Source organism: Pelophylax lessonae (genome assembly GCF_965119305.1).
Source record: "Pelophylax lessonae genome assembly, chromosome: 9".
NCBI classification, from domain to species: Eukaryota; Metazoa; Chordata; class Amphibia; order Anura; family Ranidae; genus Pelophylax; species Pelophylax lessonae.
In genome coordinates, this window is record NC_138776.1 from 56,633,205 (window position 1) to 56,659,692 (window position 26,488).

The following is a 26,488-nucleotide window of genomic DNA, read 5'->3' on the forward strand; positions in this document are numbered from 1 at the left end:
GGGGGTAGTCAGTGACTTTGCAGTGCAGCAGTGTCAGCAGTTCTATGCTCCTTAGTCCTGAGTCTTCTGGACCTAGAGTCAAAGACACTTCTTTCAAGTTAAAGTGTGTTCTAAGCGTCAGTGAGCGTTGGCTAGTGTCGGCTGGCGTCAAGGCAGTGTTGACAGACATTTTTCTGGATAAAGTCCCAAGTTGTACCCAGTTGAGCCTAAAGGAGTATCCCACTTATTCCCTTCTCCCATCCCCTTATCTACAATAAAACAACAAAACAAAGATGCCGGAGTTGTCAATGTCTCAGTTCTCACACCCAGGGTCGCAGCTCACATGGGCTTGAGAGGTAACCGGTAACAATGGCAGACCCACATCAGGCCACAGGCCTGGAAACCTTGCTACAAACGTTTATAAAACCATCTAATTTATTTAAAAAGTGCACTCACATAGGTAAGAAAATATTCAGGCATGTTCAAATCATAAACCGCTGATCACTGCAGGAGCTGCGGCATCCCCGCACTCATAGAATAGAAGCCGGCTAAGGGGGCGTGGTGACGTCACATCTGGTACCGCCCAACGAATTTCGTCATAGGCTTGACATCATCAGGCCTATGATTACTGACCCCCTTACCACCAGAGGACCCATCACCTGCAGAAGGTACCATGCTTTATGACCAGCTGCAATGTACCTTGCACTAGTGCTTGTTTGCCCATAGCCCCTGCATTACTCCTCTGTAGGGATGGGCTCTGTGATCAAGTCGAACGTAAGTTTGACTCAAACATCAGCTGTTCATGTGTTTGCAGATGAGCGCCCCATAATGCACTGCGCTGTTACAGTGCATTGATTGCTGATGATTGGCCAAAGCATGCACCTGACCTATATGCTTTGACTAATCACAGCCCAATGTGCTGTCAGAGCCATGATTGGCCAAAGGCAAGGTGCCTTTAGCCAATCATGGCTCAGGGGGTAAGTCCACGCCCCACACTATATATGGCTGCTGCTTACACGGCAGCCGTGTATAGTGTGTTACAATAGAGATTAGGTGTAGTTAGTAGGTAGTGAGTTCAGTTAGATTATTGCAGTCAGTGTAGTGTACAGGCATACCCCACTTTTAAAATTTATGGGTATGTTGTTGTCCTGGGTCCCCTCTCAGTGCTCCACAAGTTTTGTGTCCCTGTCAATTATAGTTTGTTAGCAGTGCCATGTCAAGCTGACAAAGATTACCCGTAGATACCAATGTTAAAGACAGGGAACGGTGCCATGCCAACCTGACCAAGATTTCCCATAGATGCCAATGAGTGCTGAAAGCTGAAAATTGGTCTAGGCAGGAGGGGGTGAAAGTGCCCTGTATTTAAGAGAAACCCTATGACAGAAAAAAAAAAAAAAGGTGCAGGGTACCCCCAAAATCCATACCAGACCCTTATCCGAGCATGCAGCCTGACAGGCCAGAAAAAGGGGGGGAACGAGCGAGCGCCCCACCGTCCTAAAGCATACCTCAACATGGGGAGGGTGCTTTGGGGTTCTTGATGTGGACAAGGGCCTCTTCCCAACAACCCTGGGCTGTGGTTGTGGGGGTTTAACAAAGGGGACCCCCAGATCCCAGCCCCCCCTATGGGAATGGGTATCAGGTACATAGTACCCCTATCCATTCACCAAAACAGTGTAAAAAAGTAAAAACCACAGAACAGTTTTTGACAAGTCCTTTATTAAAAAGAAAAAAAAAATAGTGTCCCTCGATGTGAATACATCGTCAATCCCGCCACCCCCTGGACCTGAAAAATATGAAAATGCTTCGTCTCTTAAGAGGCTACCCGCCATATGCCTGATCTTCAGCTTTGACAGCTCTTTTATAGGCAAGGAGCGGGGTCAGCGGGTTACGTCACCTGGTGGCACCGCCCCTTCTGATGTCATGTATGGATTTTGGGGGGACCCCATGCATTTTTTTTTTTTAATTTTCCCATGGGGTTCCCCTAAAATTCATACCAGACCCAAAGGGTCTCGTATAGACTGCTCCTGTAAAAATTATAGTTTTTAAAATGTTTTTTGCATTGATACTTGTCCCCTGGGGCAGTACCCAGGTCCCCATACACATTTTATGACAATAACTTGCATATACAGTAAGTCTTTAAATGTAGGACTTTTGAATTTTTCATGTGTGTGTCCCATAGATTTTAATAGGGTTCGCATGTTCGCTAGAACTTTGTCCCTGTTTGAGATGTTCTGGTGCAAACCGAACAGGGGGGTGTTTGGCCCATCACTACTCCCCTGCTTGTCTTGTCTGGTAGATCTTTTGTAGTAATCTTGCTTCCCACCCCATATGTGCTTTACTAAACCTAGTTCTTTAATACACCAGAACCTCCAAGTACCCCTTTAAAATGACTTCAGACCAGGCTTAGAACAGTTGATGCCACTATTACTGAAGTGCTTCAGCAATACATTTCAACATAAACAAACACATCAAAGTGTCCCTTTACCATCTCGTGCTCTAGCAGGCTGCCCAGGCATACCTTGACCAGGCTGTAGTCCATTTTTGGTGCCCAAGATGGGACAATTTATTGACTCCCAGTGCCTTCCACAGACTGCAAGGCACAGCAGTCCTCCTCCACAGCAATAACACCATCTCCTTCTTAAATGGGCTTACGACTACGGAACTCAACGTTATATCACAGGCCTTCTTCACTAACAGTACCTCAGCCAGGTTAGCCCCCCAAATTAAAATTTTGGATAAAACGTATGCAGTTCTTTAGATCTTTGTTAGATCAGGTTAGATCAATTGTTGTTTGCGTTAGATCTCACACAGAAGAAGCAATATTAACAGTTATTTGCTGGGGGGGCTAACCCATCATCGGCCCCCCACCCCCTTATCAAAAAATTGACTAAACAGTTGACTATTTTGGAAGCCATTTGTTAGATCCAGTAAGATCAAGTGGTTTTAATGTTAGATCTCACATAATTAGAGACTTATTAGGTGATTAATAAGGGGGGCTGCCCCCCCCTTATCAAATTTTATGGCCACAAATCATCCAGGCTAATTGATATTCGTTAGATCCGGTAAGATAAAGTGGCTCTAACGTTAGATCTCACATAATTAGAGACTTATTAAGTGATTCATGAAGGGGGGGGGGGGGCTGCTCCCCCCTTATCAAATTTTATGGCCACAAATCATCCAGGCTAATAGATATTCGTTAGATCCGGTAAGATCAAATGGTTTTAACGTTAGATCTCACATAATTAGAGACTTTTTTAGGTGATTAATAACCACTTGATCTTACCGGATCTAACGAATATATATTAGCCTAGATGATTTTTGGCCAGAAAATTGCATAGGGGGGTGGCAGTCTGTCCTTATGTACTACTACCTAATATCTCTATGTTTATGTGGAATATCTCTGAAATTATGTGAGATCTAATGTTAAAACCATTTGATCTTACTGGATCTAACGGATATCTATTAGCCTGAATGATTTTTGGCCAGAAAATTGCATATGGGGGGGCAGCCTGTCCTTATGTACCGCCACCTAAAATCTCTATTTTTATATGGAATATCTCTGAAATTATGTGAGATCTAATGTTAAAACCACTTGATCTACCCGGATCTAAAGAAATATCTATTAATCTGAATGATTTTTGGCCAGAAAATTAATAACCTTAATAAGTCTCTAATTATGAGAGAACTAACATTAAAACCATTTGATCTTACTGGATCTAACAAATAGCTTCCATTATAGCTAACTGTTTGGTAATTATTTTGATAAGGGGGACTAATGATGGGTTAGCCCCCCCAGCAAATAACTGTTAATATTGATTCTTCTGTGTGAGATCTAACGCAAACAATAATTGATCTAACCTGATCTAACAAAGATCTAAAGAACTGCATACGTTTTATTCAAAAATTTTGATTTGGGGGGCTAACCCGGCTGAGGTACTATATATTCATGCTCTTGAAAGTAACCTATTGTCAGTGAAGAAGCTCACTAAGCAAGGACATGTAGTGACATGAGTACTCGTTCTCATGCAAATGTTTAAGGTACCGGAAATCAATACCTTCGTGGTGCAGTTTGAGCCCATACAAAATGAATGGCCCCAAATCGCACTGTAAGGAATCGCATGGGATTTGAACAGGAATCACATGTGGTTTCCCACACCGCTCCGGTGTGATCCCAGTATAGAAAGATAGGAAAGCGCCATCTAAGATGTGCATCAATGGGCAAACAAATAGTTTAAAAATTTTTTTATCACAAGTGGCATGTTAACCACTTTACCACCAGAGGATTTTGCTGTCTTACGTCCAGGCCACTTTTTGCGATTCGGCGCTGTGCGACTTTAACTGACAATTACGCGGTCGTGCGACGCCGTACCCAAACGAAATTTACGTCCTTTTTTTCCCACAAACAGAGCTTTCTTTTGGTGGTATTTGATCACCTGTGCGATTTTTACTTTTTGCGCTATAAACAAAAAAAAACGTTTATTTTGAAAAAAATAACAATATTTTTAACATTTTTTTATATGAAATTCCCCCCAAAAAAGATGTAAAAACCAATTTTTTTTAAAATTTTTGGCCAATTTGTTTTCTGCTACCCATGTTTGGTAAAAAAAAATCACAATAAGCGTATGTTGATTGGTTTGCGCAAAAGTTATTGCGTTTACTAACAAAGGGAAAGATTTCTGTCATTTTTGGTGTTTTTTTTTTTAACGAGTAATGGCGGCGATCTGCGATTTTTTTTGCAGGACTGCGACATTGCGGCGGACAGATCGGACCCTTGACTGACATTTTTGACACTTTTGGGGGTACCAGTGACATTACTGCAGTAATCAGTGCTATAAATATGCACTGTTACTGTAAAAATGACACTGGCAGGGAAGGGGTTAATTTTATTGGAGAGGGAGGGGTTAATGTATGCCTGGTGCTTACTGACGTGTGGGGGGAGGTGACTGAGTGAGCCAGGGACAGATCGGATGTCCAGCTATGCTGAACACTCCGATCTGTCACTCCCTGTCACTTGGGAGATCCGCCCGCTTGTGTTTACACAGGCGGGCGGATCTCCACACTAGATCCCCGACGATCGGGGAAGAGCGGCGGCGATCGCCGCTGCTCCTCCCCTGGCCCGACTCCCGCTGTGACCGAAAACAGCGGGAGCGAGCCTCCGGCGGCGCGCAAGCGCCTCCCAGAAGGGGGAGTGTCTGACGACGTTAATACTACGTCGTCAGACGATAACGAGCCACTCTGCCGCAGTAATATTACTGTGGGTGGTGGTAAAGTGGTTAAAAGTGCATAATATATCTTAAATATCAAAACCAAAACCATGGCCACTTGCGGTGCTCACAGGGCTGGAGGAGATGTCTAGACCAGTGGTCCTCAACCCTGGCCTACAGGGCCCACTAACAGGCCAGATTTTCAAGATAACTGAAATACATCCCAGGTGATATCATTTGCTGCTCAGTGATTGCAGTACTCTAGTCTGCATCTCCCCAAGGTAATACCTAAAATCTGGCCTGTTAGTGGGCCCTGTAGGCCAGGGTTGAGGACCACTGGTCTAGACTGTCTGCCCCCAAGCTGACATCACTTCCGCTCTATACCCACAAGGGTCCTGGAACATCCTACATCTCCTCCAGCCCTGTGAGCACTGCAAGCGGCCGTGGTTTTTGGATTTGGCATGCAAGATATATTACAGTATGTACTTTAAACATGTGAGTTCTGATAAAAATTTTTCATAAACTGTTTGTTTGCTCATTGCTGCACTTCTTAGACGGCGCTTCCCTGTCTTTCTATGCTGGGATCACACAGGAGCGGTGGGGGAAACCTCATGCGATTTGGACATGAACAACCATATTTTCAAAAAAGAAAGCCCCATACTAACAACAATAAAAAAACACAGGTTGTCTGTATCGGTATGGAAATGCAGTGAAATGGTTAACACTGTCAAAGAGGAAAAACATTTGAATTGTATCCATACTCGTATGTCTTGGACACATGAGTCCTGAAACAATAAAGCAAACTAGGTCAAGATGCCATTGACATAAAAATTGACCTATGCAGGAAAAGAACTGTATAAGCTGCTTAAAGAGAAAAAAGGACCAGAAAACATTTCCCCCAAAATTGCAAAAGTAGAGTCTGGCAGGGCCTTTACTTAATTTGCTTGGATCTATGAAAGTTCATATTTCAGGAAAGAAATGTTTTTTCTCACATTCGGAGTACTCAATGAATACTGTACTCTACCTGTTACATAACAAAAATTAAGTTAAGATTAAACAATATTTTACCCAAGTGTGGAGATGATCCTTTAAGGAGTTGTTGAGTTTAAAGGGTCATTCTAGCCTTGCCATTGGTGTTTTGGTCTACATCCCACTCACCATTCCACCAGCGACCAAATGGCCAGCATACACACTGTCATTCTTTGATTGTTTGTTTTATTGGCTCAGTATTCAGGGGATGGAGGGATAGGGTCTATACAGGATACCCAAACAGTGACAAATATCCCTCTGCTCAAATAGAAATAATGTTAGATTCTCGTAGGCCAAGGGTGGGCATTTAAGTTGAGACCAGCAATTACTCAATGTGAACCTTTAAGCTAAAACCAGTAATTTCTCAATGTATACCATTAAGCTGAAATCAGCATTAGACTGAACTTGCTTTCTAAGGGTGATCCCCATATTTTAGCCACCTTTCTAACTTCAAGGCCCTAGTGTAGGCCCATTTCCCATTCCCTGAAATTGCATTTTGAATCCAATGAGGCCTCCTCAGGTAGTACACCTGAGAGGCAAAAATACTCCTTGCAGTTGACTTCCACTTCAGGCGAAGTCTAGGAGGAAGAGACTGGGTTTCTAGACTTACATCCTCTACAGGCAAAGCTTGTGAGGAAATACCCCTCTAGAAGGGCTCTCTTCACCCAGTCCACATCACTAGCAATAAACCTCCTAGTGATTGACAAAGTGAAATATTCTTAAAATATTCATAACTCATAACATTGTATCTACTTGCACTGTCTGCTTGGGAACAGTCCCTAACAACAGGCAGAATCAAACAATGCTCTAGTCTTGGGGGAACCTAACGAATTCAGAGGACCATAACATGTAGATCTCAGGTTTGCTACAGCATAGAGGTCCACTAAATTTAGACTAGTGGTACACCAACCTTGGCAGGGTCTTTATACAAGTAAGCAAAACATTTAAAGAAAAATGGCAAAATATTCTGCACAGATATTGACTCAAAGTACAAAAGTAGTAAAACACAAGCTATGTTCCAGAATGCTTCACCACACCCTTAAAGAGATTTAATATCTCTTTTGATGCTTGCTAACCCTTATGGCTGTGGTTATGTGGACCCTGTCTCTGACTGCGTGGTCCAGCGGTATGGAGAAAGTACTTTCTACATGCTGGTGAAGGGCAGAGATGGCCTTCTGGACAAAAAAAAGGGTGGCTTGGTACTTGCCACTGTGGTGCAGTGCAGGCCACAAAGTCATGGAAAGGGGTCAATTTAAAACCAGCAATTTTGCTGTGTTGGCATTGAGACAATGGCTAACCAGGTAAATATTTATTCTTACATTGCAGCAGCTAGGAAAGAACACCTGCCTAGTCAAGGATGCAGTTAGAGACAGCAGCCTGGGGTTAGTAGACTTGGTAGCAAGGTTAAAGCCTACACCTGGCTCCACAATGCTTGGCCCCATGCTGACCTTCTTCCTCAATTGATGTACCATAAGGTAAGCCTCTCAAACCCATTAAAAATTTCCATCCCTATCTTTTGAGGCCACAGATGTTGCAGGGGTTGGAGATAGTTGTGCAGTGGGGAGAGAAGCGGAAAAGGTGCCAGCCTTTTGTTGCCGACCAGTATCATTTATATGCTGCTCAGTATGAATTGTCTCCTCATGTGCTTCCTCATGCATGTGGAAATGAGGTAGATTTACAGGAAGATTTACCATGCTTGATGCGTTGCACGCATAGGCTGAAAACCAACATGGTGCTTTCTGTAGCAGGTGTATGAAAGAGGGCCCAGACTGCTAAGCCCTGTGGAGTGGATCTGAGGATACCGGTGATTCTCACACATGGTGAGCAATACCTTCCAATACCTGGAATAGGGATGCTGCATTCTTCGGCAGCTGCCATGGACATCACCCTATCTCGCTGATGTTGTGCCTCGTCCTGACTTTGATCCTCCACTGTCTCTGACACCCTAGGAGAAGGTGAAGGAGAATAAAGATGAATTCTTGGTCATCTACTCCTCCGCCTTCTCTGCATTCTCTAACTCAAACATATACTGGCAAAAGGCTGATAGGAACACTGACTTTTATGGGGAGGGTACTGCCTGAGAGCTAGGAGGAGTGTAGCACCCTCCTAGTGCAGATCACTGCTGCTCTGTTACTTCCCCATGCCTTCTAGAGAATCATAGTAGGAGGAAGAACAGGGCATGAAGCCTGAAAAAATGATGGCACTCCAGCAAATCCCTGTGGAGGTGTGTCCAGAAGGTGGAGGGTGAGCTTATAAATAGTTTGAGGCCTGAGTAGCAGGTGCAGAGTACCTGGGTCCAGTCCTGCCGGAGGAGACCCCTGGGGCAGCTTTGTGGAAGGATCTGTGAGGAAGACATCAAGGTACCAGCTAGGTTTAGCTGGGTGGGGGGGGGGGGGTCTATGTGACAGCTTAAAACCGAGGATCAAGTTGTGTCTGGAGAAGATCACTGGAAAGAGCCAGAAAGGAATTTGGCAGTAAAATTTCCAGCTGTCTGCATTTCACTCACTAGGAAGAGTCTGGTATATATCGACCAATGATCCTTTGGTGAAGTAAGTACCGTAAGTAACCCTTACCCTATTGCCGAGGAGTTAGTGGCTGTGGGTAGTTTTTAAACTCTGGAAGGAGTTCAGGTTGCCGTCAGCATAGAGATTCTGTGGGACATTCAGCAATTGTACAGTGCACCCAGCAGTTTGTGAAGTGCAGCCAGAAATTGAGGAGTCCTCAACTGAGACTATTTTCAGACAATTTTCTGAGTCAGTGGAAGAATGAAGAAAATGCTGTGTGCCTGGCTGTGTGTGTTCCAAGAGGGAAATAGGAACAAAATTCACCAGCGGCTCTTTCAGGGGTGTGCTACAGGAGGATGGGAGCTAACAGAAGGTGGAAACTAGGAGGAGGGCAACTGATAGAAAAAAATGGGAGCTAGTAATAAAATAGCAGTTGGAAAGAGTTTGCAACTGTGAAGAGGTCAGGATCTGGATGCCAGTGAAAACAGAAAGTGAGGAGGGGGTTAGGAAGAGGCAGGAGCAAGATGTAGAGAGCAGTTGCAAGCTGGGAGGAGGTGAGAACTGGGAGAAGGTAGGAACTGTGAGTAGGCCAGGAGCTGGGAAGAGAATAGAACTGGGAGGAGGGTGGCAGTTAGAATCAGAAGGTTACTAGTAAGAGGCCAAGAGCTGGGAGGAGGCCAGATTTGGTAGGAAAAGGAAACTTGGAAGAGGTTGTAGCTGTAAGGAGATAGATAGGACAATAATGTGGTTTCCAACCAAAGTGGTAACTACTGCTCAGACAATTTGGGCTGCAAGTTGTTATTGAAGGTTTCTCCTCTAAAAAGCACCCTGATTGGTTCTTACCACTTTTGGGTATGTAGCACTGCCCCCATAGGAACTGCCGGATATCCACTCCGTAGGTTCCCCCCTGGTTACCAGCAGCCCACAATAAGTAAAGACCAGTCCTTGATTTTCCTTGGCTCACACTTCAATAATCAGTCCAGGAGTATTCGGTTGTTTTTGTAGTTTATTGTAAAATGGGGATAGGAGAAGGAAATAGTGGGATACACTAACTTTAATTATTCACAGTAATTGAGGACTCCTATCTTTTCTGCTTTACTATAGATTTGGAACAGCCAGGCTGTTGATTCATCCTGCCACCTCAGATGAATGTTGATTAAGCCTCTTATCCTTAAGATGACTTGGAGAACAAATGGTTATCTTCAGGACACTCTCCCTAGTATCCTCTCTCTCCTCTCTCTCCTCTTTGGCTGACACCTGTCCACTGACTGTCCTACTAACAGGAGGGGGCCCCCTCAGGTCAGGCCCCTTGACACAAGTTCCTGTACTCACGTTACTGTAGTCCCAGGGTCTCCAGTGTTTCCCCTCTCAGTTAGCTCTCCTGGACCTCTGGGTTCAGCTCCTCTCAACCGCTCCTCTGGCCCTCACGACGACCTCCCGCGACCACATGCCACTTCTACAGAGGAGGAGGCAGCCGCCCCTCCCTCCGTGACTCTGCTCTCCAGCCAAAGACACTGCGACACATGTGCTTCTGACTTTTATATAGTATCCCAGAATGCACCGAGCCGACCTGCCCTCTGCCAATCTTCAGGACTGTATCAAACGCCTATGCACCCATTCATCAGGTTTCCTCTCACTGTCCAACATGCCTCCCCATTGGAGCAGCGTGAAACACTCTTCAGACGGAATTAATCACATATTGAGCACAATGAGAAGACCTCACTGACAGATCCTGCTCTCTGGTAGGCAGAGAACAATATAGATTTACCTGCAGCCCCTCTGGTAGGCAGACAGAGCTCAAAACTATACTTTCTCACTAGCACCTACCTAGGAGGATGCTACAGTAAGAAATGCACTCAGGTGGGAATTTCAAACATCAGATTTGGAAATTACGAACAATCCTATGGGAAGTGAATACAGCATAAGGGAGCTGAGATTAAATGGGACCAGAGAGGAGGGCAAGTTGTGGGAGGAGGCAGGCATTGGGAACAGCGAGGACTGTGATTTTTCCTTCTCCTGCTCCTCCCCAGCAATATAAGGTGAGCAGTGTTGGAGCATTTTACCATGTGAGTGGTGTCCTAATGAAGCAGAAGGATAAAGATTCAGCCTGGAAATGTGTGGCCCAGAGATGAGGGTAGGTGGAGATCTTGGATCAGTTGCAGGAGTAGGACTGGTTGATTAGGTCCTACTGCAGCAGCCAAGATTTTATACTTTAAATGGTAATTAAAATATAGTTAGCAGAACTTTCTTTTAAATCACAGGTTTAGACATGAAACAGTTAAGAAATTATGTGCTGTCAAACCCTGCATGTTCTATTAGCTTTGTTATATAAATCACAAGTACATTGTGTCTGTAAAGGTTCTCATTTATCAAGGTCACGTTGTAGCTAGTAGCAGTTCATCACATTCAACCAGGCTTGTTCAGTAATGTCAAAGATGTTTCAAAGCCTATCCAAGCTAATTCACTTAAACTGAAGTAGTGAGTTGGATAAGCTACGGAGTGTCTTGAATGTTCTTATTCAAGTCCAGTTAAAAAGTAAATGCTTTCTGCAGACTATCACAGATGTGATCATGTGATCATGGGCTGCATATAGATGCACCATGACCAGAACACAACCTGTGTGTTCCGAGGAGCCTCATCTGTCCATTACAGGCTTTTATTTTCATTTTCTCTTTTTGTGCTTGCTTAAAGTTTCCAAAATTCTCAGCTCTGATTACTAGGCACAACCTTTTTATCATGACCTCTCTGAAGGATGAACTTTTAGGGTTGCCACTTCGTCCCTTTATAAAACAAAACTCATGAACTGAATGTTCTGGTCAATAAATTGCAGGCAAGGCATTAAGTGAGTCCAAACTGTTGGCGCTATATAAATCCTATATAATATAATATTAATAATGGTCCTTTTTTATCAGCTAATTTTAACTAATTTATCAAATTTTAGAGGAACATGGTGGCGACTCCAGCCTATACATACAACGTAGTCTTTGACCATCTCTCTGGCATTTTCTTATTGTCTCTATGAGGTTGATTTAGTAAAGACAGGCAAATACACTGTTCACTATACAAGTGAAGTTTACTTTGTATGGGAACTCTCACCAGAGCTAGGAAAATTTCACTTAACAAAGAATACCCAATTATGTGCAAGTTAAATTTAGAAAGAAAAAAAAAAAAGCATTTTTATCTGAACATGATTTGATGATGGAAGTCAGCAGAGCTTCACCTCATTCACTAAGCTCTAATAAAACTTGCAATGCAAAGTGCAACTCCCCTTGCAAAGTCAGCAGCCTATTTGCCTTTAGTAAATTAACCCTATATATGGCATAGTCTCTGTAATTTTTATTAGCACTGCCTCTGTACATATGGTGCTCTCTTTGGCAGAAATAGAATGGTAGTTAATTTCACAGCTTATAAGTAGTGTGGGACCATTCCAGAAAAAGGTTCCATTTTCTTTAATGTTTACCTATGTTTCAAAGTTGTTTTCTGCAATGTTCTCCTTTAAACCAAGCAACAAGGCTTTTAATAAGCCAATATCATAATGGTACGTTTAAGTTCACTTTTGATGTTTTTTTGTGCTGTTCTTAAAGGTTCCCTATGGGCATCTATATATTTTTATCCATAATTATATATACAAAAAACTCTCCTTCCAATTTTGCTATAGGGGAAACAGAAATGGAGGCACAACTTCTGATCTCCCTGTGGCTCAATGGGCATAGGACATCCATTGTACATCCCCCAGCTCCTGCTTCCCGGAACTGGCAGAATGATCCATCTTCATGCAGCACAGGAGAGAAATAGCAGCCAGCTGGATTCAAAAGTTTTAGCAAAAACAGCACAGCTACCATTCTTAGATGAGAATGAGAACCGTTTATTGAAAACCCACACAAAGTTATATACCACACCAGGTCAGGTGGGCCTGATTACATTATTGTATGCAAAGGAAATTGTATACAGAAATATAATTAACATAGCTAGGAAACAGCCAACATAAACTATGCTAATTCACCTTTAGTAACTAATAACTGACAGTGATATAATTTCATTAAGCTAATTAACTAGGCACTTAAACCAGCCTAGGTGAAGGGGACAATACTAGCAGGCAGACAGAAACAATAGGACAATAGGAATATACACCGAGGAGGCACATAATGGGGAAATTATACAATGGGACAAAAAAACATAACACCTTACAGCGTTTGTTAACTTAAAAAAAAAAAAAAACAGATCCTGTTTCCTAAAGCATGTTACACAGCACAGTGCTTGTGCCATGTCATTTGGCCCCCTGTATCACCTAAAAAACCTGACTGATCCTGCCAGTTTCTACCCTTCTCTCTGTAAACCGACCACGTTATATCATGGCTACTGAGCCCTGACGCGTGGTCAGTTTACGTGCCTCCACCATCCGCAGCCCTGCTCTCTGTCTCCTGTGTCCTTCTCTTCCCCTCCTCTCCCTGCCTGTCTGCTCGTGTCAGTGTCCACTCCCCCCCTCCTCCTGCTGCTCTAATTTGTAATCTAAAATCATCCTATCCCCTCTGTAAAATAGCAATAAGTGTCCCTGTGCCTGTGTTGTAGAAAAATATGCTTAGCTGTACCTATATCAAAGCGCCTCCCGACGATCACATGACCATTTGGGCCTCCCTCTCCTCTCTTTCCCTCCTGACATCAGCAGCAGTGCTCAGCCCCGCCCACTGGAGCTGTCAGCTGGGCAGGGGAGAGTGCCGAGGAGTCACCTGATCACTGGGAGCCGCTTTGATATAGGTACACAGGCACAGGAACACTTATTGTTATATTACAGAGGGGAAGAGATGATTTTATATCAGTGGCTAACAACCAATTTCATAAACAGACTATAGCAGGAGACCTACTTACAATAAACAAAATATGGCGGCGACTCCAGTGGTTTGAGCTGATGACATTAACATCTAGAATCATTGCTGGTTTAAGGCAGAGAGGCCCCAAATATGGATATGGAACCTCTATCTCCAGAGTCTGTGTGTTTTGGGGAGACATGAACTTGAATCAGAAACAAGACCACTCCACGGATCCCCCAGGCATATACCCCACAAAAGGTACCCTTAAATGCCAGGGCCCATAGTAAGGGGCTTGCTCCTATTTCTCTCCAAAAGCCCCTTTCCTACTTAGGTATGTCATATTTCACCCCCCATCAAAAGTGCACTAACAAGGTCCCAGACTGCCACCTGATCTGGACCTACGTTAGTCGGGCAGAGTGAACACACATAGTCAGTCCGCATGATCTCCTTTCTTTGCTGTAGGGAATAGTTGTCATCAGTAGATGTAAGGCAGAGATCATTGACTTTCTGTCCGACTGCCAGCGCTTCAGCTGGGTGGTCTTTACCATTCTGGGGCTCAGACTTCTGCTGGGGAGAAGGGCCGACTGCCCCAGCTCCCTTAGCGATGGAGACACTGTAAGTGCTAGGCAGAGGTCAGCGGCGCTCTGCCCTGTTGCCAGCACTTCAGCTGGGGACCCCACATCACCCGCTCCAGCTAATTGTTGGGGAGGGAGTCCAGCTTCCTCCACTCCTAGACTGTGGATCTGCCGCCGGGGAGATAAGCCTGTTGCTCCATCCTCCAGACTCCCACTTTGGAGCAAGGATGACTTCCTTTGCTCCTGTGTCCCTACTCTGCTTTTCGGGAGGGAGGACGACAAACTCCTTTCCCTTCTCCCCCTGGATCCTGATCTGCTGCTAGGGAATGACTGTCACCTTCTCTCCTGTACTGTGTAGCTGCCGTTGGGGAGATGAGCCGGCTGCTTCATCTCTCATACCCTCATCTGGCTGCTAGGACAACATTTCTTTGTCACTGTCTCCCAGGGGCATGGATCCTTGCTGGGGAGGGAAGACAGTTTCCTCCACTCTGGCTGACTGTTGGGGAGGAAGGACACAACCACCTCCTCTCCGAAACTGTGTATCTGCTGCTGGGGAGGGGAATGGCTTCCTCTCCTTCCTGCATCTCTGACTTCTACTGAGGAAGAAGAACCACCACCTTCTCACCCTGGGCCTCCGGAACTTCTGCGGGTTTGGGGCAGAGGTGCGTAGTAGTTGCCAGTGCTTCTGATGGGTTCTGAGGTTCGCTGGGTTGTTCCTCCTCTGCAGAAAAGTCTAATAAATCCCCAGTCTCTTTAACTGGTGTCTGGGGACAGAGGTTCACCAACCCCTGTCCCTGGAACCCAGAAGATGTTACCGGTGCTGGGCAGAGGCTAGCAGAGCTCTGCCCTGTTGTCAGCTCTTCAGCTGAAAGTTTAGTAAATGTTACGTCCTCGGATGAAAAATCAATTAACTCTTTCCTTATATGTTCGGTGGCTGGGGAGCACTTCAGCACTTCAGCTTAGGGGACGGCAATCTCTGGAGAATTTTGAAAATTATTGCCAGAGATTTAAAACGGTGAAAGGCACCACATCCCTGAAACAAATGGTAGCTACAATAGGAGGGGGCAAAGTGGGACTTTAAAGGTGCAAATAATGGAGAAAAATCTGAATTCTCAAAAAATTTACATTTTATTTAACATATAAGATTAGGACAAAACACAACATCAATTAAAATGTTAAAAGCAAGAAAATGCACTCGATAATATCAACTCTACATGTTTCGCCATCTTCATAATAGCTTCTTCAGGAGTTTGATAGATATTTCTCGAGAGTGAACATTTCTAAATTACAAAGAAAAAACATGAAAATAGGACAAATATAATCAGACAAGGGCATATATCAATGGTCCTATATTGAATGCCCAAATAATTTCCATAAATCCAATGGATATAATATTGACAGAATGTACCTTTAGAGGAACCGGAACCTTTTCGTTTGCCGGGAGTGGAGATGACGTAGGTACAGAGGCAAGGGTGGGTGGAGAGGAAGGGACTGAGATACCTGACCCCTTAGCGTTGACCCATAGAGAAGATGAAAGCCAAGCCGAAAATAGCAACTGGAAGAGGGAGGAGACTGCAATATAGGAATGTAATTTGCATAAATATCCTATAAGAGGATCAAATGGATATTGTCAATTTTTAAATAATGATGTAATTACCAATCAGCTCAAAGATGTGAGGATACCTCGGAAGGTGCCTTAGTAGCAATGATAACAGAAAAGATATCCCATCGAGTCAAGAAAGAGAGAAAGGATTCCTTCAAAACAGTAAAAAGAATTTCTATGGGCTTATATTCCATAGAGAGAAATTGCCAACATAATATTGGTTACTATAAAGGTAAAATGTAGAATAGAAATGCCATTTACCCTGGTGGTCCAGTATAGTAGTACACATCCAGATCCTAAAGTCTTGTGTAACAATCCTATAGGAATTTGTTAAATTCAGAAGAATCTTGAAATGGTATAATCCAATGCAAAACTGCATGAGAGACAAAAATGCACAGAAGAGAGGGATTTGAATCGCCATGTTGGAATCATCAAGGAATAGGAAAGAAGGCCAAAGAGAAGAAATTCCATTACCGCATGTGTCTCCAGACAAACGTCATGTTCCCCGGTGGTCTAGTGGATTACTGACCATCTGCGCCGGCATTTATACATGTCCTCCACTCCCTCAGCGTCTGACGTCACCGAGGGAGTGAGTGCGAGGCACACCCAGCCGGCCAATCGGAGCCCAATAAGGAAGTGCGTCATTAAGACGCGACGGCGTCACATGGTCAGACCGGAAACCGGAAGTCGAGGACAATAACATCCGGTCCGGTCGCCATGTTCAGAGCTGTCAGCAAGAAAGTGAAAAAGGGAGGAACAAAGGCTGAATAGAGGAAAAAACCATTCCTCCAAACAGCACAAAAGGTCCCTGAGAGATAGAATCAACATATTGAGGGGAAATACCTATACAAAATAGATGCCAGAGACTATAATCTAGCACAAATGCATACAGTAAACACTGTGATGGATTTAATAGGAACTACGTCACATACAAAAATCCAAAACAAGAATATTCTGAATAGAAAGGAGATTGATTAATTAAGTGCATTAGCTAAATAATAATAAGCAAAAGATCTTTTTTAGAATATAATTCTGTAGGGCTCCAGTAAAGGACGGCACTGGGAATAGGGGGCGGTGTCTCTACTAACCAGGTCGGACCAAAACGCCTGGAAAAGGTGTAGGGCACCGCGGGTGCCCATATGGGCAACAAAAGTTGGAGCAGGAAATTTATACTCAGTCCAGCAATCCTCCCACAGAGATGGAAGAGCTTTCACCATCCCGACTGTGCACCCATAGTCACATTCACTTACCGGCAAGCAGTGTTGGGGTAGTTACTCAAAAAATGTAACTAGTTACTAGTTACTAGTTACCTCTGTAAATTGTAATGAGATTACTTTACTAGTTACTACATTCGAAAAGTAACTTCACTACTTATTACTTTACTTTCCTCTTTCTTAATTGACCGTGTAGAAGAAGATACATGACACTCTTTCTGCATAGAGTTTATTGTATAAACACAGGCTTTGGGAAACATGAGAACAAAACCTGAAAAAACAGAATAAAACATAAAGTGCAACAAAAAGTCATAAACTTCATCCCTCTCTATTCTTCGAAATAACGATTGTATCGCACAGCTTGGGTAACGCAGGAAAGCGCGTTCCTATAGCCTAGTAAAGTAGTGTAGTTACTTCTTATAGCCTAGTAAAGTAGTGTAGTTACCAATATTAGTATTGTAACTAGTTACTTTACTTAGTTACCAAAAAAAGTAATTTAGTTACTGTAATTAGTTACTTTGTAACTAGTTACCCCCAACACTGCCGGCAAGGATCAGAAAATTGTTATAAATTTGATTTCAAAAGGGATCCTCTGTTCAATTGTGAATAGATGGACTACATCTGAAAAATATAATGCAAATGAGCTGCATAGAAAAAGATATATCAACAGATAATGATACACAAGACAAGAAAAAGGACTTATGACATATGTACTGAGTCCAATTTATTAGTCCCCTCCCCAAAACTTTTTCATCTTCTCTATGGGTCAATGCTAAGGGGTCACGTATCTCAGTCCCTTCCTCTCCACCCACCCTTGCCTCTGTACCTACATCATCTCCACTCCCGGCAAACGAAAAGGTTCAGGTTCCTCTAAAGGTACATTCTGTCAATATTATATCCATTGGATTTATGCAAATTATTTGGGCATTCAATATAGGACCATTGATATATGCCCTTGTCTGATTATATTTGTCCTATTTTCATGTTTTTTCTTTGTAATTTAGAAATTTTCACTCTCGAGAAATATCTATCAAACTCCTGAAGAAGCTATTATGAAGATGGCGAAACATGTAGAGTTGATATTATCGAGTGCATTTTCTTGCTTTTAACATTTTAATTGATGTTGTGTTTTGTCCTAATCTTATATGTTAAATAAAATGTAAATTTTTTGAGAATTCAGATTTTTCTCCATTATTTGCACCTTTAAAGTCCCACTTTGCCCCCTCCTATTGTAGTTACCATTTGTTTCAGGGATGTGGTGCCTTTCACCGTTTTAAATCTCTGGCAATAATTTTCAAAATTCTACTATTAGGGATTACATTTCCCATTTACCCCCTTATTGCTGGAGAAAAATGTGTATTCAACTCTTTAACAAGTCTATATGATTCTTTGTTCAGTATTTATACTTGTATTGTATTTATCTATAAGATATTGTTACTTATAGACATTTCCTAGCTACGTTTAAGTGGTACTGTGACTTAGAAACCTCTCCCACGATAGCCTTGGTTATTCAACCATGGATGGCTATTGTGGAAAAGATTTCGATGGATTAATGGACAAGTTATGGACACTACAGGATATGAAGCTATGGTTTTAGACATCTTGAATAACAAAGATTGGTATAAGTGGATATTCAACTTATCGGCCACTCAGTATCCTGGTATAAATTAATCCATTAGTTTCAAACCCTTTCTTGGCTAGGGAAATGTCAATGTAAATTACTGTTAGCCTCACCCAAAAAGTTTTGGGGAGGGGACTAATAAATTGGACTCAGTACATATGTCATAAGTCCTTTTTCTTGTCTTGTGTATCATTATCTGTTGATATATCTTTTTCTATGCAGCTCATTTGCATTATATTTTTCAGATGTAGTCCATCTATTCAAAATTGAACAGAGGATCCCTTTTGAAATCAAATTTATAACAATTTCCTGATCCTTGCCGGTAAGTGAATGTGACTATGGGTGCACAGTCGGGATGGTGAAAGCTCTTCCATCTCTGTGGGAGGATTGCTGGACTGAGTATAAATTTCCTGCTCCAACTTTTGTTGCCCATATGGGCACCCGCGGTGCCCTACACCTTTTCCAGGCGTTTTGGTCCGACCTGGTTAGAAGAGACACCGCCCCCTATTCCCAGTGCCGTCCTTTACTGGAGCCCTACAGAATTATATTCTAAAAAAGATCTTTTGCTTATTATTATTTGGCTAATACACTTAATTAATCAATCTCCTTTCTATTCAGAATATTCTTGTTTTGGATTTTTGTATGTGACGTAGTTCCTATTAAATCCATCACAGTGTTTACTGTATGCATTTGTGCTAGATTATAGTCTCTGGCATCTATTTTGTATAGGTATTTCCCCTCAATTTGTTGATTCTATCTCTCAGGGACCTTTTGTGCTGTTTGGAGGAATGGTTTTTTCCTCTATTCAGCCTTTGTTCCTCCCTTTTTCACTTTCTTGCTGACAGCTCTGAACATGGCGACCGGACCGGATGTTATTGTCCTCGACTTCCAGTTTCCGGTCTGACCATGTGACGCCGTCACGTCTTAATGACGCACTTCCTTATTGGGCTCCGATTGGCCGGCTGGGTGTGCCTCGCTCTCACTCCCTTGGTGACGTCAGACGCCGAGGGAGTGGAGGAGATGTATAAATGCCGGCGCAGATGGTCAGTAATCCACTAGACCACCGGGGAACATGACGTTTGTCTGGAGACACATGCGGTAATGGAATTTCTTCTCTTTGGCCTTCTTTCCTATTCCTTGATGATTCCAACATGGCGATTCAAATCCCTCTCTTCTGTGCATTTTTGTCTCTCATGCAGTTTTGCATTGGATTATACCATTTCAAGATTCTTCTGAATTTAACAAATTCCTATAGGATTGTTACACAAGACTTTAGGATCTGGATGTGTACTACTATACTGGACCACCAGGGTAAATGGCATTTCTATTCTACATTTTACCTTTATAGTAACCAATATTATGTTGGCAATTTCTCTCTATGGAATATATGCCCATAGAAATTCTTTTTATTGTTTTGAAGGAATCCTATCTCTCTTTTTTGACCTGATGGGATATCTTTTCTGTTATCATTGCTACTAAGGCACCTTCCGAGGTATCCTCACATCTTTGAGCTGATTGGTAATTACATCATTATTTAAAAATTGACAATATCCATTTGATCCTCTTATAGGATATTTATGCATATTACATTCCTATATTGCAGTCTCCTCCCTCTTCCAGTTGCTATTTTCGGCTTGGCTTTCATCTTCTCTATGGGTCAACACTAAGGGGTCAGGTATCTCAGTCCCTTCCTCTCCACCCACCCTTGCCTCTGTACCTACGTCATCTCCACTCCCGGCAAACTAAAAGGTTCAGGTTCCTCTAAAGGTACATTCTGTCAATATTATATCCATTGGATTTATGGAAATTATTTGGGCATTCAATATAGGACCATTGATATATGCCCTTGTCTGATTATATTTGTCCTATTTTCATGTTTTTTCTTTGTAATTTAGAAATGTTCACTCTCGAGAAATATCTATCAAACTCCTGAAGAAGCTATTATGAAGATGGCGAAACATGTAGAGTTGATATTATCGAGTGCATTTTCTTGCTTTTAACATTTTAATTGATGTTGTGTTTTGTCCTAATCTTATATGTTAAATAAAATGTCAATTTTTTGGGCAATCTCTGGAGCTTCCGCTGCTGATTCTGGGGTAGGCTGATGAACATGTTCCTAGCAGTTCCCTGTATGCCCTTTCCAGGTACTGTTCTTTCCTTAGCAAATATTACAGATCAGGTTTAAACTCTGAGAGCATAGCCTCTCTGTATTCTTTAAGGTCCTCAAGGGTAGGTTCCCCTTCATTGCCATACAGGAAAACATCTGTAAGGTTCTCCCACAGCAATCCAGGGCCGCCAAAGTCATATCCCTCTGGAAAGCATTCTGTTGTGTCCCCTAAATATTCCTGCTTTGCGTGCCATTGAAGAGCCCGATATCAATTGTCCAACTCTATCTCCTGCTAGACCAGCCTGTCCAATTCAGACACCCATCGCTCCTAGGACCACTCTCGCAGGAATGCCATCCGCAACTCCTGTTGGTCACTGGCCTGCTGCCCTGGGGTTGGAAAGCACTATATACCAACAATCTGGAGGGCCCCAGTCCAGAGCTCCACCCGAATCCACCCGGTCCTGAATTATGCTGAAAGGGTGATCTACAGCAGCCCCGGGAACTCTGATGCCAGGTCCATATCTCCTCTGAGGTGACCGAAGTCTACTATCCCGATCTTGGATCCCGGTGTAGGTTTGGATGTTCCAGACTGCAGGATGCATCTACTGGATGGAGGAAAACCTGCTACTGCCTACATGTTTTACATACAGTATCTATGTAAAGATAACTTGTGTTTTCTGCAATTTCCACACAAAATGCTGAACTTCTCTCTCCTTTGCAGATGTTGGGGAAGATTTTGCTTCTCATGTCCGTTATACAGTCAGTAAAAACAGGTGAGTGAGATATATGGATAAATAATTATTAATATGTTTACACTGGATAAAAATGGAAATATACAATGACTCTACTCCACTGAGAATCCCGACCACCTTTGTGTGTTCAGGCTGCTCCTGATGTTCCATGCTCCATAAGATCAAATACATGAACAATTCAGCCATGATGATGGCAGGTAGGTGGAACTGGGAACTCAAAGCAAAGATCCCACTACCAGGGATCATAAGAGATATAAAAAAAAAAAAATCTTTGAAATGTCACTTTGGAATGGACAGACTCTTCAAACTGATAGCTGGGCTCTGGTTTATATAAATATAAAATGTAGAGATTTCACCATTGGATAGTCTGGTGTCAGTCTGCCAACATCCCAATATCAGGTTAAACCAACTGTTTCCCAATAGAAGTGGGGATTTTAAAGGCAGGCATGACACCAATTGTAGAAAAAGTAAAAAAAAAAATATGATTTTATTGTATCATATTCAAATAGCTGAGAGTAGTGTACAGTCGATAAAACCAAACAGATACAATGAAGTAAACAACAAGCATCATCATGAAAGTATGCATCCTAATGTTGTAAAACATGAATTGTACATGTTAGCTCCACATCACCCGAAGCGTTTCAGGTTGCTATCCTTTCATCAGGGGTATATGATAGGGAGATTACATAGGTTAATTTACTTCAGTCTGTGGTGAGGAGGGACCAGCAGCCATAGGTTGATAACAAAAAGATACAAAGGGGCCCCAACTGGGGTGATGGGCAAGGAAGAACAAAAGAACGAGAAAAGCAGATTGGCCAGAAACGATATCCCTGTATTTTTCCACGAAAATCCCCAACACCAGAAAACAACTGATGTATTGTGAATGCTTATCGTATTAATATTGGAACTTGTGATAGATATGGAGGGGTCCAGGGAAAATATGCCCACAATGTTATAGAGCTCCTTGATAGGATCCGGTCCCGTGTGGCCCTGGAAAACAAACCCCCGGGAGCAACCTGCTTTCCTCCAACCGTGGTATCCACCATACCCTCAGATCCTAGGGTATGGTGAATACCACAGTCGGAGGATAGCAGGTCTCTGCAACCTAATTATTGCAAAACATACTGATGACATTGGTTACAGAAGAATTTCAAAACTTTTTAATCTGCAAGTGGAAAGAACATAATTTCACCATAAACAGGCCACGACCAGGTGCTCCTTACAAGATTTCTAACAGAGGAGTGAAAAGAATTATCGGAAGAGTTGTCCAAGAGCCAAGGACCACTTGTGGAGAGCTTCATAAAGACCTGGAATTAGCAGGTACAATTTTTTCAAAGATTGTTTCAAGTAATGCACTCAGCTGCCATGGCCTGTATGCACCACGCAAGATTCCATTGCTGAAGAAAAAGCACGCTGAAGCTCATTTAAAATCTGCTGCACAGCATTTACACAAGTGTAAAATACATACTATATATATATATATATATACTGGGGGAATATAGGCTGGTCAGATGAGACCAAAATTGAACTCTGGATGCTTCAATACACACCATGTTTGTAGGTCAAATGGCACATCATCCCAAAAACACCCCAATACCATTAGTAAAAGTTTGGAGGTGGAAACATCATGGTGTGGATCTGTTTTTCAGCATAGGGTAATGTAATCGCAAAATTCATATAATTGAAGGAAGGATGAATTAAAAAATGTACCAAGACATTCTTGATAACATTTTGTTGCCATCTACCAGGATGATGAAGATGAAATGAGGGTGGACATTTCAGCAAGACAATGATCCCAAACACAAAACCAAGGAAACTCTCAATGGGTTTCAAAGAAAGAAAATAAAGCTACTAGAATGGCCCAGCCAATCACCTGACTGAATCCCATAGAAAATCTATGGAGAGAACTAAAGATCAGAAATCATAGAAGAGGCCAATGCAGGCCCGGACTGGGACAAAAAATAAGTCGAGGCATTTTAGGCTGAGCAGCCCATTTTTTTAAACCAAATTACAAATAATGACAACTCATTATTACTAGTGTTGAGCGAACACGGACTGTATTATTCGTGTTCGTACCGAATAATTGGATTTTTTGTACCCGAACACGGACACGGACACTTTACTGTATGTTCGGGTAAAAATCCGTGTTCGGTCGTTTTATTTCCGGGTTTTGCATGCTTTGGCGCTCTTTTCATGGCGGGCTTTCAACAGCCAATCAACAATCGTTTAACTGGTGTGCCTTAAGCCATCCCAGCCATGCCTGCAAATGTCTCAGTAGCTGTGATTGGCCGTCTGAAGCATGTGACCAAGTCTTTATAAGTTCGAGGCAGCCGCAGCGGCGTCATTATGCTGCTTAGATTCAGGGACAGAGCACACATCAACGTGCTGGCTGCTGATTAGGGAAAGATAGGCAGGAAAAAACCATTTGTGTCCGGATAGAATTGAGGGACAGGTCGGAGTGTTTAGGCAGGGCGAGTTGTAGGCATTTTAGGGATAGAGTCTGCTGAATTATAGGGTCAGTGTCTTCTACAAACTACAATCGATATTGCTGTGTGGGGGGTGGGGTCTGCACTCAATCCTGATCTACGATCTCTTCTCAATCCTGTTAGGGACAGAGTCTGCTGAATTTTAGGGAAACTGTGTTCTACAAACTACAATCGATATTGCTGTGTGGTGTGGGATTGGAGATAGGCAGGTGTCAGTGATCCACATCCATTTTTCTGTGTGTGAGCTGCAGTGAACACAATCTTTTTGGGCTGCAGTGAACACAATCTTTTTGGGCTGCAGTGAACACAATCTTTTTGGGCTGCAGTGAACACAATCTTTTTGGGCTGCAGTGAACACAATCTTTTTGGGGTGCAGTGAACAAAATCTTTTTGGGGTGCAGTGAACACAATCCTTTTTGGTGTGCAGTGAACACAATCTTTGTGGGGTGCAGTGAACAAAATCCTTTGTGGGGTGCAGTGAACACAATCTTTTTGGGGTGCAGTGAACAAAATCCTTTTTGGGGTGCAGTGAACAACATCCTTTTTGGGGTGCAGTGAACACAATCTTTTTGGGGTGCAGTGAACAAAATCCTTTGTGGGGTGCAGTGAACACAATCTTTTTGGGGTGCAGTGAACACAATCTTTTTGGGGTGGAGTGAACAACATCCTTTTTGGGGTGCAGTGAACAAAATCCTTTTTGGGGTGCAGTGAACAAAATCATTTTTGGGGTGCAGTGAACACAATCTTTTTGGGGTGCAGTGAACACAATCTTTGTGGGGTGCAGTGAACACAATCTTTTTGGGGTGGAGTGAACAACATCCTTTTTGGGGTGCAGTGAACAACATCCTTTTTGGGGTGCAGTGAACACAATCTTTTTGGGGTGCAGTGAACACAATCTTTGTGGGGTACAGTGAACAGAATCTTTGTGGGGTGCAGTGAACACAATCTTTGGGGGGTACAGTGAACACAATCTTTGTGAGGTGCAGTGAACACAATCTTTGTGGGGTGCAGTGAACACAATCATTGTGGGGTGCAGTGAACTCAATCTTTGTGGGGTACAGTGAACACAATCTCATACTTCTGAAGGTTTGAGGGTGCTGCCTGTTCCATACTCCCCCTACTCCTCATCTAGCCTTTTAGGGGTACAAACAATAGTAATTGGGGCCTAGTGTGGTTGTGTACGTGTGATATACATACACTTTTTTGGGATCATATTTTCTATTCCGCTATTTAATCAAAAACCTTTGGGGATCAGTTAAATTGGGGGATAGTCTGTGTTGGTACGTGTGAGAGAGATCCACCTTTCCAAGTTGTTGGGGTTCATCTCATACTTCTGAAGGTTTGAGGGTGCTGCCTGTTCCATACTCCCCCTACTCCTAGCCTTTTAGGGGTACAAACAATAGTAATTGGGGCCTAGTGTGGTTGTGTACGTGTGATATACATACACTTTTTTGGGATCATATTTTCTATTCCGCTATTTAATCAAAAACCTTTGGGGATCAGTTAAATTGGGGGATAGTCTGTGTTGGTACGTGTGAGAGAGATCCACCTTTCCAAGTTGTTGGGGTTCATCTCATACTTCTGAAGGTTTGAGGGTGCTGCCTGTTCCATACTCCCCCTACTCCTAGCCTTTTAGGGGTACAAACAATAGTAATTGGGGCCTAGTGTGGTTGTGTACGTGTGATATACATACACTTTTTTGGGATCATATTTTCTATTCCGCTATTTAATCAAAAACCTTTGGGGATCAGTTAAATTGGGGGATAGTCTGTGTTGGTACGTGTGAGAGAGATCCACCTTTCCAAGTTGTTGGGGTTCATCTCATACTTCTGAAGGTTTGAGGGTGCTGCCTGTTCCATACTCCCCCTACTCCTAGCCTTTTAGGGGTACAAACAATAGTAATTGGGGCCTAGTGTGGTTGTGTACGTGTGATATACATACACTTTTTTGGGATCATATTTTCTATTCCGCTATTTAATCAAAAACCTTTGGGGATCAGTTAAATTGGGGGATAGTCTGTGTTGGTACGTGTGAGAGAGATCCACCTTTCCAAGTTGTTGGGGTTCATCTCATACTTCTGAAGGTTTGAGGGTGCTGCCTGTTCCATACTCCCCCTACTCCTAGCCTTTTAGGGGTACAAACAATAGTAATTGGGGCCTAGTGTGGTTGTGTACGTGTGATATACATACACTTTTTTGGGATCATATTTTCTATTCCGCTATTTAATCAAAAACCTTTGGGGATCAGTTAAATTGGGGGATAGTCTGTGTTGGTACGTGTGAGAGAGATCCACCTTTCCAAGTTGTTGGGGTTCATCTCATACTTCTGAAGGTTTGAGGGTGCTGCCTGTTCCATACTCCCCCTACTCCTAGCCTTTTAGGGGTACAAACAATAGTAATTGGGGCCTAGTGTGGTTGTGTACGTGTGATATACATACACTTTTTTGGGATCATATTTTCTATTCCGCTATTTAATCAAAAACCTTTGGGGATCAGTTAAATTGGGGGATAGTCTGTGTTGGTACGTGTGAGAGAGATCCACCTTTCCAAGTTGTTGGGGTTCATCTCATACTTCTGAAGGTTTGAGGGTGCTGCCTGTTCCATACT

General features: G+C 42.9%; 1 long non-coding RNA gene across 1 annotated transcript in view; it reads left to right on the forward strand.

Moving 5' to 3' along the window:
* Positions 1 to 10,771: 10,771 nt before the first annotated feature.
* Positions 10,772 to 26,488, forward strand: part of LOC309563782 — a 42,139-nt gene continuing 26,422 nt past the window's right edge. The window contains exons 1-2 of the long non-coding RNA XR_014225742.1: positions 10,772 to 10,850; positions 21,366 to 21,417. This is a non-coding gene — a long non-coding RNA (uncharacterized lncRNA). The remainder of the gene's footprint in view (positions 10,851 to 21,365; positions 21,418 to 26,488) is intronic.